Here is a 13626-nt window from a genome sequence, read left to right as displayed (position 1 = left end):
ACAACCTCTTCAGTGCAGATCCCACTTCGGGGGGGCACACTGGCGCTGCTGTGCGATGACCGACAGCTTGCAGGGTTAAGAACCAGATGACCACGGGGATTTTCTGTTACCAACCCTCCCAGCACCGCTGGGGAAGAGGTATTTTTATCCTCTCTGCCATGCTCTTGTCACTGCAAGCTGTTTGCTGTGTGCTTTTGCAGCCCAAAGGTACATGGGCTGGAGTAAACTGCATGGACACCAGGATGAAACAGCCTGAACTGAGGACTAGACACTGAGCAATCCCCTTGCCCTAAGCAAAGGAACAGCCCAGGCAGCCCAGACACTGAGTGCAGGGATCAGGCTTCCTAGGGGAGTGCCTCAAAGACCCACCAAATACAAGACTGAAAGTTGCGTTTCAAGTCCCTTTTCAAAGGCACTGGTTTCCAGTTCCGTGGGAGAGAGGATTGGCTGCATCCTTTGCAGTGATGGGAGGGAGCTGTCACACACAGCACCTCCAAACTGTTTTCTGTTCCCTTTCTTGCTGGCTTTCCCCCTGCCCAGCAGCCTTTTTGCCTGTCTCAGGTAACTCGGATGCAGAGGGCACAGTTACCTCCTGTCGCTGTGTTTAAAGCCCAGCAGCAGTGGAACAAGAGAGAGTTTGGCTGAAGGCAACAGGGTTTGCAGCTTCATTTCTCCCTGCCTGTTGTTCAGCCTTGTCTTCATTCCTAAGAGCACCACTGCACACATCCAGCCTTCAGGAGGCTTCATCGTACCTGGGACACTGCAGGGTTAGCGATGACTTCATGGGGCTGTTCCCTCCCGGTTTCTGCCTCTCACTCTGTTGGCAGCAGAGAGGTGAGGGAGGTGCCTCAGAGGAGTTTTCCATGCAGTGTGCTGGGAATAGAGGCCAAACGCCGTTCATTTGGCACGGAGAGTGAGGGAATCAGTGTGGGAAACACGCACACAAATACGTAAAGGAGGGGAAATACATCGGGCATCACTGTTAATGCCCTGAACTGATGCAATGAGTCCGGAGTGGTACTTGTGGTGTCAGCTTCTGAAGGATGGGGGGCATTTTTGTTAGCGTGGCGGTGACTGAGGACAGCCCGAACAGCTTGTCCTTGGTCAGCCTGGAAACGGGTGTTAGCGATCACACTGCAAACCTTCTTCCTGCCCCACGGTGGGGACACATCAGCTGCCAGGTATGTAAAGGATGAGTTTCCATTGTAACCAAACAACTTGTAAACACCCTAGAGGTGCATCCTGCCACTGTGAGGGGTGTCCTGTCATTTCGGGAGAAGAGCCCTCATTCTCCAGCTGCAGCAAAATGATCTTTGTGTTAAACATGAAACGAAATGCTTTCAGAATTGCACAGTGACAAAGAGAGGATGCAGGGGAATTGGGCATTGGGCATTGGGTCAGCCTCTGCCTGTGTGGGATGCTTGGTTAGACCAGGGAATAGCTCTTGTTTTCTCTTTTGCTGCTGGCTTCCTTACACCTCCAAGGAAGTGGCTTCTGGTGATGCGCCTCAGTTTCCTCAGTCCAGTGGTTCTCAGCAGTGCCATAGGGTTGCTGCGAGGGCAGCTGAGGAGCTTGTGAGGATCACAAGAGCTGCTTGTGAGGGTGCGTTAAGATCTCGGCATGAAAGACCTGGCAGCCGTGGCGAATCCTCATAGGGATCTCTGAGCACACGTTAATGACCAAGCGTTATCAATCACAAGCTGCAGCCTCTGACAGCCCTCAGCATTATGTGCTGAGCACCATGTCCCGTGGTGTGGAATATCCCTTGGGGCAGCTGTCCTGGCTGTGTCCCCTCTCAGCTTCTGGTGCGCCCAGCCTGGGGCTCATGGGGTGAGAAGCAGAGAAGGTCTTGGATCAGTGTAAGACCTGCTCGGCAAGAACTAACCCCATGTTATTGACATGATTTCCAGCACGAATCCAAGCCAGCTGCTGTGAGGAACATTTGCTCTATCCCAGCCAAAACCAGCACAGTGGGGAAAATGCTTCATGTGAGACCTCGAGGAGCAGGGTAAAGCAGGCTTCAACTCCAGTCAGTTATCTCCTGTGGGGACCAGCACTAGGGAGGGCTGAGAACATCTGTCCATGGGTTTTACAGCTCTTGGAAAGGACAGGGAGTGCTCATAAGCCATTCATTTTGCTGTTACATGGAAGAGTTAAAACATAAGCCAGGACAACCAGCACTGACACACAGGTGGGAAGCTCCTGAAGGTTCCCCATGTTACACTGCTCACGTTCATACAAGCACATGGGTACTCCTGTGTGGCACCACATCAGAGCAGAGGGAAAAGCAGCCTGCTTTTCTCCTGTCATAGAATCATGGAATGGTTTGGGTTGGAAAGGACCTTAAGATCGTCCAGTTCCAGCCCCCCTGCCATGGGCAGGGACACCTCACATTAAACCATGGCACCCAAGGCTCTGTCCAACCTAGCCTTCAACACTGCCAGGGATGGAGCACTCACAACCTCCCTGGGCAACCCATTCCAGTGCCTCACCACCCTCACAGTAAAGAACTTCTTCCTTAGATCCAATCTAAACTTCCCCTGTTTCAGTTTGAACCCATCCCTTGTCCTGTCACTACAGTCCTTGATGAAGAGTCCCTCCCCAGCATCCCTATAGGCCCCCTTCAGACACTGGAAGCTGCTCTGAGGTCTCCACGCAGCTTCTCTTCTCCAGGCTGAACAGCCCCAACTTCCTCAGCCTGTCTTCATACGGGAGCTGCTCCAGCCCCTGAGCATCCTCGTGGCCTCCTCTGGACTTGTTCCAGCAGTTCCATGTCCTTTTTATGTTGAGGACACCAGAACTGCACACAATGCTCCAGGTGAGGTCTCATGAGAGCAGAGTAGAGGGGCAGGATCACCTCCTTGGACCTGCTGCTCCTGCTCCTTTTGATGCAGCCCAGGATGCATAGCTGCCTTCATGTTGCTTTTGACACATCCTGGTAAAAACTCATCTGTTTTCCATGTGCCAGAGTTTTCCAAGCCAAGACAACCTCTGCTGTTTAAGAATAAGCCTGTGATACAGCTCTCAGGTAACAATCATAATCCAAGGCAAACATTTTCAAGTACCAAAGAGGTGGGTGCTGAACACCACCAGGGATGGAGCATTCACAGCTTCCCTGGGTCATGTGGGAGCCGTGCATGGGGCAGGGTACAAGAGCCATGGATTCAGTCCCTCCCAGCTCCATCTGTCTTAGGAACTTCCTGAACCAAAGACCACGGGCTCGTTTGAATATTTAATAGCTCTTGATGATCTTCCCCCGGAGAGCAGGAGCGGAGCCTTGATCCCTTGTTGTCTCCACAGCTTTTGTTGGCAGCTGCAGCGGGGTACGTGTATTTATGACCAGTTATGGTGACAGATGACAGTCACTTGATGTCACCACCCCAGCTGTGCTGACGTTAACCCAAACTGGTGGATTCCCAGCTGAGGGAATCTTTCAGTTGCTAATCTTGGAAGTAAGAGGATAGTGGTGAGGCAGGCAGGGCCCTCAGCACACACGGGGCTGGTAGTAAAAATAGACCTTAAAAAATCATTTCTCGGGCCCTTTTGAAACGATCCTGGAGCGCTGTCAAGAGACTCCATGCTTTATCCTCCCCCAGCATTCCCTCTTCTCGGAATCCTGCTTCCCTCACAGCTTTTTGGTTAGCCTTGCTTGCTGCCATATTGCTCATATTGTATTTCACCTTCCCCCTCTCCATGTCCCACTGCAGGCACCGAAGAGGACAATCCCTCGTCCCGGTCTCAGCAGGAGGGGATAGGACAGGAGGGGATAATGTTGCTGACAGGAGACTATACAAAGCATTAACAGCTTTTACCAGCAAGCAGACACTGATTGGAAAGCAGGCTGTCCTGTACGTGTCAAAGAGCCTTGTGCTTGGAAGGGGAGACACAGAAGCTGCCCTGCACTCCTGCTGCGATGGCTTTCTGTTTGGTCAGGAGTTTTCCAAGAGGAGGTTCCAAGTGGTATCTTTGGACAGGAGTGGCCTGTGCAAATGTAACCCACCTCCACTGATGCTTCCACATCACTGAGACCTGCACTGGGCTCCTGGGTCTGTGTACAAATGGTCCCATGGAGAAGTGAGCCAAAAAGCATGGTGCCCTCCATTGCTCTTTTGGGATCAGTGACAGAGGGGTCTGTAGTGCAGAGCAAGATTCAGCCTCTGGCTGTAGGAGTAAAGAACATCTGTGGAGGGAGGTGCTTGCCCTTTCTATGGAAACATGGGTGATCTGCACTGCTGGGACCTGCAAAGCACTGACAGCCTGACAGATATCTAGTGGGTGGCCATGTACATCCCCTGTTCCTCTCCCAGTTGGCCCTATTTATAGGTTTCAAATGTTGGCAGGTAGGGGAGGTGAGGCATGTGGAGCTCGAGGGACCGTCACCAAGAAGGCAGGGGTATTTATCTGAGCTGATGAAACTTCTTGTCAGTGCACAGTGTTAGGAGCTCTGCACATGTGTTCTGAATCATCATCCCCAGGGCACTGGTGGCTTTGTTATTCAGGACAAAGCAGTGGGTGATAGTAGTAGGAGATGCTACTTTGAAAGGCACAGAGGCACCCATCCGTCAGCCTGACCTGCTCTCAGGGGAAGTGTCTTGCCTACTGGGGGCTTGGATCAGGGATGTTGCTGAGAGGCTGCCTGATCTAGGAAGCCCTACTGTTACCCACTTCTAGTGGTCCATGGGGGTACCAGTGGTACAGCCAGCAGCAGTCTGGGAGGCATTAAGAAGGACCACAGAGCCCTGGGAGAGGCAGTCAGGGGCTCTGGGGCTCAGGTGGTTTTCTCATCAATCCTCCAGGTCAAAAGGGAGGACCTTGGCAAGGCCTCATGGACCTGCCAGGTTAAGAAATAGAGGGGAGGTGCCATAGTCAAGGGTTTGCTCAGACCATGGGACGCATTTTGGGAGGCCAGGTCTACTGCAGGCTGGTGGGGCTGGTCTGGTTAAGAGCTGCTTTGGTTGGAGACTTTCCAGGCTGGTCAAGGCAGCTTTAAACTGGATGTGTTGAGGGTGGGGGATACCAATCCATCCCAGCACTCCCAGTCAGATGCCAGCACCTGTAATGAATGCTTGGAGTGATGCAGAGCTACTTCAGCCTCTCCAGCCAAAAAGATGGCTTCATTCGGAGCTCAGCTCGGATGCCTCTATACAAACACCTGTAGTATGGGGGATAAACAAGAGGAATTAGGGATACAGGGATGTGATATCATTGACATCACTGAAAGGTGGTGGGATGGAAACACTCCTATGACTGGAGTGTTGGAATGGAAGGTTGCAGGCTCTTTAGGAAAGAGAGGCTGGGCAGATGGGGAGGGGGTATAGCTGTTTAGGTCAATGTGTCAAAGGGAGAACTGCAATGGGGGACATTACTGTGGGGGTCTGCTACAGGCGACCCCATTGAGGACTCTGTGGATGAAGGTGTCTATAGACAGATAGGAGCAGCCTCATGCTCTCAGACCCTTGTCCTCATGGGGGACATCAACCATCCTGCAGATACTTAGGTTTTAGGCAGCAGCTCTTCCCTGTGAGGGTGCTGAGGCGCTGGCACAGGGTGCCCAGAGAAGCTGTGGCTGCCCCATCCCTGGCAGTGCTCAAGGCCAGGTTGGACACAGGGGCTTGGAGCAAGCTGCTCCAGTGGAAGGGGTCCCTGCCCGTGGCAGGGGTTGGAGCTGGAGGAGCTTTAAGGTCCCTTTGACCCAAACCATGCTGGGATTCTGTGACTTCATGAACATTCGGTGATCAGAAAACCAGACCCTCTTCTCTGCAGCAGTTCAGGCGCTGGCAGCTCAGCTGAGCCAGCAGATACAGAGCAGTGGTTGCTGTGCAGCCAGGCTCCGCTTTCCTTGTCCACACGTGGGGCAGTAACGGTGGTGATGGACAGGGGGACCCGAGGAAGCAGAGGGGAGAGGAGGTGTGTGCCCCTTCCCTGCAGCTTCTCCCGCTGCAGAGGTGTTTATCCTATCAACAAGTGCTGTGGTCCTTTCATAACTGCTGCATTAACAGAGGATCAAGTAGCACTTAATGGGAGCAGTCTCCCTCGTGAAGTGTAATTGCAAAGGTCACCAAGGTGGAAGGGGAAATATTTGCAGCAGGCTGACATAAGCCTTGGCTTCTGCTTGACAACAGGTGTGTGTTTTATGGGCTGCTTGCCCCATGCAGCACTTCTGCCCTCCCCTCCTTCCATGCTCCATGCTGTGGAGCATCTGCTGAGCTCGGAGGGATGCAGACAAGGGGAATGGCTGCAGAATACAGGGAAAAGGTGGTTTGAGGCCAAGTGCTGGCTTGTGGAAGCAAGGGGAGACAGAGCTTTCCTGTGCAGCTGGGGGTCAGCCATGGCTGGGCTCTTCACTTTAATGGCACAATAAATGGCTTTATTCCTTGAGGCTTTTGCTGGGTTTTGTCTCTCCCTTCTGCTGGCCCTATGATGGGTTTGCTGGAATGAGATTGCTGGGTCTCAGCCTGCTTGCATTTTGCACACCCCCAGTTTGTCCTGCCTCTGAGGTCACAGACACATCATGATTCCTTTGCATGTCTTCTCACCCTACTCTCTCACTGCTTTTGCTGTCCCATGTGTCCTATACGGTTTCCTTTGGGAGACTGCAGAGGATTCGATCCAGGCCAAGCTGCTGCTGACAAGCTAATTGAAGATCCAGCAAGAGAGGAGCAGCCTAATGAGGGAGCAGTGGGAGGAAGGGCAGTTTGCCAGGGCTGTGCTGTGACTCTTCCTTAGTGGAGCTAATTGTGTGTTGTAATTGATGGTCCCAGGGAGCTACTCACCACCCAGCCTGGAGGGCAGAGGAAAAGAGACCTCGGAAGGCTGTGATGGGACCACAACGCCCCAAGTCCACTTGTATCTGTACAGTGCCAAGTAAATAGCTTTAGCATGGAGTTCCACAGACTCACACTGCTGCAGTGGGTGACCTGGAAAACATGCTACGGCTGTGTCAGTGGAGACAAAAACCCTGGAGCAGGAATGACATCTTCCCAGGACTACCAGTGCTCATGCTTAGTGTCATGGCAGGGGGTTTGGAACTAGATGGTCTTGAGGTCCTTTCCAGCCCTAACTATTCTATGATTCTATGTGCTGCCCAGCAGCCCTGACCACGAGCCAGTTTGCCTTCCTGCAGTGCACAGAGAACAGCGAGCAGCCTGGCGGAGAGCTAGATTCTGGCACTGGCTGCGGTAGATGCTCTGCTGGATCACTTCCTTAGGAACGGGTGTGCCATGTCACAGGAGCGTGGTGCCATGGGGGTGCTGGCAGAGCAGGATGCTGGTCTCACTGCTCCTGCGGCTGCTTCTCCCACTTCATCCAAATGAGGCAAAGCAAAGCAATTGGTCACCGCTGGGTGATGCTGGAGTGTGAGGGAAAGCTCATCCAGGACTATGGAGAGACTTTGATTTGGTTTTGCTTCCTGGCGACTCTTTCCATGAGGAATTTCCTTTCTGAATGGTGGCATTGAGATTCATGGAGTGATAGAAATGTGGTATTATAGAGCACCAGGTTGGAAGGGACCTCAAGGATCATCTGGTCCAACCTTTCTAGGCCCAGCATGACCTAGATGAGTTGTCCCAGTTCTGTCCAGCTGAATCATAGAAGTGTCCAGTGCTGGGGAATGCACCTGGGAAGATTATTCCAGTGACTGCTTGCTCTCATTGTGAAACAATCTTTTCCTTTCCTTCTTTTCCTTGGATTCGCAACCACATCGGTCAGTGGGTCTCACTGAACATGGAGAAACGACTCGGATAGCCTCCGGATGCTCTCGGTACCTCTGAAAGGGATGGTGGACAGTCGAATGGTCATGTCAGGTCTTATGTGTTTTGCCCTAAAGTCTGGAGAGAGCCTTTTCTGCTGGTTGCCTAAGGAAAGCTCATTGCCCGTGTGAAACAGGTCATGCAATAGCCGTGGGGTTCCCACCTCCTCAGGAAACAGTGCGGGGATTCATGGTCCAGCGCAACATCCCCAGCGGAAGGGCACAGGACACGTCCTGTTGTAGCAGATGTGTTTGGCACAGGCCTCTGCCAGGGAGATCTGTTTGCAGAGAGAGCTCCTGTCCTTGAAGCCAAGGGGGGTCAGAAGGTGCCTGCAGCCACGTTCGCACTGTCCTGCCTGCAACTGCGACCTCTCCTCAGAGCTTCTAAAATGCCTCTCACCAGGGGGGTGATTTCCTTATCGCTGACACGTGTTTGGGCAGGCGGACGACACAGCCACCGCCGCTGGGAGCTTTCCTGCACCCAGAGGTGTTAAAACTGGCCGCGTGTAATTTATAGCCTGCAGCAGGGGACTCGGCCCTCTCCACACCGCGTGCTGGAGCATTAGCTCTGCTGTCAGCTCAATTGTCAGCCGGATGCCGAAGGAGGTGGAGTGGATACTCTTTGGGTCACAGCTATTCACATTCTTGGTCACAAGTCGGCAGTCATGAAGCCTGAGAGAGCTGCTGCGATTCTTCAGGCCCTGAAGCACTCAGCATGCGCCAGTAAAGTGCTATGTATATGTAGACCCAAATACGAATACACACACACTTGTAGACACCAGATGATGGAGGAATCATTGCTGTGGCTGGCAGAGCAGAGGACGCACACACAGAAGTGTTATTTCTGTCTGGATGCAATCTGTGATTCTACTGAAGCGACACGGAGGTTTTGATAGCAGGGAGAATTGGGCCCTCCTCTTCTATGGGCTTCACTGGCAGGGATGTTGGTAACACTTTAATCTGTAACACTGCCTTGTTGCTTCAAATGAATGCACTGTCTTACAGCTTTCTTCATTGCCCTGCTGCTGGCCTGATACGTGTGCGCTCTGCTGTGAGCAAAGTTCACTATAGTTTGGCTACTGAAAGAGAATGCCCAAGGTTAGGGCCAACAAATTGCCAAGATAACTATAGAGCAAGTCACTCCCAACTGGCCTTTACTGCAGCCAAGAGTTTCTGAGTGCAGTGTCTCCGCTGTTTGTCCTCTCAGAATTAGTTCCTGACCTTAGCAAAGAGCTCCGAATTTGAGTGGCAGAAAGCTGTGTCCCAGAGCTCCCATTATAAAAGAAATCAATCTCTGCTCACTCTGTCAGACACTCTGCCTGCTTATTCCGACTAGGTGGTTGTGTTAGCCAGATCGGATGGTTAAAAACCTCCTGATATTCCTCTTTATGGTCAGTTAATTCCATTTGTCCTACTTCCTACAATTACTACTTTGATGAATTTCAGTAACTTCTGTTTGAATTTTCTTCCTTCTCCATTCCTTTGCCCACTGATGCCTTTATCCTTTGCTGGGTCTTCTTTTTTTGCCAGCCTTTCCATACTCTGAGTCAAGCCTCACTCTCAAAGAACGACCACTTTTGGGGGTAGATTTCAGTTCAAGACTTCGATCCGGTTGATCCCAGGTTTACTGGGTGAAACACTTCAGGGACTGCTGTAACTGTGTGTGCTTGAAAGAAGCCTCAATTCATTGAGACCTGTGAAGGTAAACTGGGACCATCTTTCTCCTTTCCCTCTCTGGCTGAGCTCAGAAATCAGCTGACATAGTTAAGCTAACAGTCAGTAGATTTATATGTCCTTTGCTTCTGGCATTCTGTCCTCCTGTCTGATCCAGCAATTTGGGTCTGTTGACCTTTGCGGCATGTGGCAAGGCCAGTGTATCTTGGCTTCTGCCTCAGACGGCTGGGGCTTGTTGTTTGGGGAAGTTTATTTCTCAAGGATGTGGTCATAAGGCAGCAATGCCCATATGCTATTTTTGCAGGCATACCTAGAGAGGCAGGAAGGAGGCCAAAACCCTGCCAGAGAAGACAAACTGCGGATCTCAATGTTCTTATCAATGAGATGTAAGTTCAGAAGCTACAAAGACGATACAAGTTGCCCAACAGGATAAATAAAGAGAGAGGACAGGGAAAAGAAAGGTACCTGAAATAGGAGATAGCCGCTTGGAAGATGATGGATAGATAGGAAAATACTATGCCAGGAAGGAAAAGCTGAACATTGAGACATATGGGACAGAAAACTACAATCTTACTTGGAAAGGCGGGCATGTCTTCATCAACACTAAGCCCAGAAATGTTGTCTTCATATTCTTGCAGGAGGGGAACAACAACAGTTAATGGCTTAGTTCATTGCTCCCTGCTTTTTAGGGCTCTTTTGAGTTTGTATCTTCCTGGGCTGCTGGAGTCTTGTTCTCTGTGCTAGACTCACCCTCCTGCATCAGCAGCCTCCCACTCTGATGCTGCCAGTTTGGAGTGGGACCCAAGTTGCTTAATATTGCCATGAAAGGAATGGAAAGGAATGGCCAAGAGGAGCATCTCACTAGTGCTTTCCTCCTCCCAGCAGGGACTGGGAAGCGGCCAGCGTGACCCATCTGGCCCTGAGGAACAGTAAGGGATATGAAATCATGGTGGCACTGAGGAATACAGGGCAGCCATCTCGGATGATAAATGTGTGAGGTTTCTCCCCTTCACCGTGGGCTGCATAGACAGCTCTGCCCCTGCATGGTCACTTTAAAGCAGACGCACTCACTGGTGAAAAGAAAGGAGTGAGTGGTGAGTGTAAAGTGAGCTACACCTGAAAAGCACATGAATGGCCGAGAGGATGACCCATTCACTATCATGGTCCCAGACAGCTCTGAACCATCTGGGACTCCCAGTCTGCCAGTCAAAGAGATTGACAAGGACATGCTGGACTTTGTAAAGGCCCAAACTGCGAGCAATTTGCTTGCCATTCAGTTTGCCTTCAGTTCTGTCCAAATGCAGGGTTAATCAGGGCCTTCGCGTGGGTCTTGTTTCCTCCTGCTCAGCTCCTGGCACTGGCATTGTCTGCCCCAGCCGCCCTTCCCAGAAGACGGTCCTCCCTCATCCATCACCCGTCCTGACACAGGATCTGTCTCTGACACCCACTCCTCCTTTCCTCCCTTCTAGTCTGGCTGTGATGTATCAGCACCCCTGACATTACCCTGCTCATTTCAATGAGGCATCTCTCCACCCATCTGCCTTGAAAAGGGACCTCCCTCTGTCCCTCTGCCTTTGGGTCAGGCAGGAGCCTGCCTGTCTGCCTGACCACAGGCAGCAGAACGTGCTTGATTGCTGGAAAATACACGGCTATCACAAAAGCCAATACAGAAAAAGTATTGCCAGAGACCGGGTTGTAAACTGGGCTGCAAGATACAATAGCATCATCCAGCTCCTTCTCAGAGGCTCTGCCTTTCCCAGGCGGTTGCAAACTTAGCTGTGTTGTAGGGAGTGATGTTGTGTCGAGGTGGCAGAACTCAGTGTGAGATATTAAAGGAGAGGAAGTGGTTTGATTTTATTGTAAAGCAAAACGTTGCCATTCCCTCCGTCCCACATATGCACGTACCCACAAGGACCAAGATGCTCATATCCCAGTGGTCCAGCATGTGGGCACCAGTTCATGTGCATCCAGGTGATCCCAGCAACGTTAGGGAAGGCTCCAGGTGCTCAGTACTTGTTAGCTGGGTCTGAACACCTCAGACTTCACGCTTCCACCTGTAGAAGCAGGAGGGTTTAGGGGAGGCAGGGTGGAAGGAAGGGCTGAATTAGAAGCATGGTGCTGAGAGTCCCTGTTGGGTGCAAGGTTTGGGTGAGCTGCGGTGTCACAGGAATGAAGTTCTGCAATCGAGCACACTAACAGGCCTTAATTGCCCTGAGCAGTCTCACATGGGACCCCTTCCCACACCCTCTGCTCATGGCCCAGCAGCTCTACTTAAACTCAGGCCTGGGCATCTCTCCTCTTCCTGCACTTTGCTGTAGTTGTGGCTCTTTTCAGGCTGTTCCCAAGCTGCTCTTTGAATTTCCCGGATTGATTTTGGACCTGGCTCTTTTACCTTGCCTTTGACGATGACAGGGCTGCTGATGGGCCCTGTTGCCGTCACCTCTTGGCTTACCCTCATCAGGTTCTGGGTGAATGTGTCTGAGGAAGGTCCCTTGGGCTACCCTTTCTATCAGGGAACAGTCCAGTTCTTCCTGGTCCCATTGCACTCCTACAGGCATTTCTCTGCTAAGATTCCTGCTCTGGCCTTGGGACTGGTATTGAGGAGTAAGGGTCCGTGTCTGTCCCACATTGGGTCACTATCACATGGGAGAATGAGGGAATTGGTTGCCATGGGCTGTCTGGGGGCAAAAAGCTCAGCTGCCTTCATGATGCGGTGAAAGCCCTCACAAGACCATCAAGAACCCTGCCACTGTCAGCCAGGACAGAGTGACAGGGTGATATCAGACCTGCTTTGGGCTTGGACCCAAGCTGCGCTGTTGGTAGGCTGGGCACTTACGGTCTCTCGTAGTGTCATCTGCCCTGTTCTGTGCTCCCAGGTCGGGTTACCCAGATAGCAATCAGAGCTCACAAGGGCAGGCTCTGGTACTGGGTCAGGTGAGTTACACTGAGTCTCCTAATTCCATTTAAAGGAGGCTGGAAGAGGTGAATCACACCCCCAATTTGGTAATCCCAGCTGCTTCGGTTGTAGCCCATCCTTTTTAATGTGACTGGATACTTGGAGCACTCTTGTGTCCCCCTGCTGCTGTTCTAAAGATGCAGTTACTGAGCCATTGCAGGATGTGGGTGGATTAGGGGTGGAGGGAAGGGATGTGCAATAAAAGAAGCTCTGGTGGCAATGGCCTTTAGTTTGCCTTGTAGCTGAAGCCACTGGAAGGCTCCGAGTGCGGTTGGATGCTTCAGCAACTTGTCTGCCTTGCAGGTGCTTGCTTTGGCAGGAGGCTGTAGGACAGCTTGAGAGGGGTAGTTCAGATTTGTTCCCTGGGTGTGGATAATGGAGGGGATCCTAGCACTTCACCTGGTAGAGTTTCTGTCTTGGAACCATACCCTTGATATCCAAGTGTGTGCGCTGAGCTCCTGGCTATGGGGTAGGTCAACCTGACATCAGCCTCACCACAGGCAGTGGTTACTGATGTAGTCTGGCCTTTGAAGGCAATAGTGAATTGTAGAGCCTCAGGTGCCCACAGGGACTGTGAGGTGTTGTTCCTGTCAGGATGCTTGAGAGATGGCAAATGCAATTAAAAATAGGTCTTTGGCGGCTCGGATGGATGCTCTGCCACCAGGCTGCATCCTGCTTTGGCATGGAGCTTGTGCTTTCAATCTCAAGCAGTTGTGGTGCCTGGCTGTAGGACACTTGTCAAGGCTATGTGCTGGGCAGCCGAAAACTGGCTCAGATGTGACAATTGGCACAACTGTGTCTTGTGTCCGTGTCTGCATCCTTGAGACACCATGCTGCTTGAGCATCAAGATGAGAAGAGCACGAAGAGGACTGTATCCTTAGTCACAACAAAGGCTCAGGCCTCACTAGCAGTTCATTTCTGTGTTTCACCCTCATCTAGTGTAGCAGTGAGGAGGTTTCTGTGCCCTCAGTACAACTTCTAACAGACAATTCAACGACTGGGCTGCAAACATGAAAGGGGAGAGGGCCAGGGCTGGCTGAGCTGACATGACAGTGTTTTGGGATAATACTCTGGGACAGCAACAATATCTGTGTGCTGGATAAATCTGACTGGTTTATTTTGGCAAAGAGTTTCCATTCCTGACAAGTGCAATTCCGAGGCAACCAACAACCACTTCCTAATCGGGGATAAAAGTAGAGCTGGAGTCTGACATCCTCAGGTCAGCTCAGGCAGCGTTTGGGGGGTTTC

Source organism: Lathamus discolor, chromosome 19, assembly GCF_037157495.1.
Source record: "Lathamus discolor isolate bLatDis1 chromosome 19, bLatDis1.hap1, whole genome shotgun sequence".
Classification (NCBI taxonomy): Eukaryota; Metazoa; Chordata; class Aves; order Psittaciformes; family Psittacidae; genus Lathamus; species Lathamus discolor.
Note: the sequence above shows the minus strand (reverse complement) of the source record.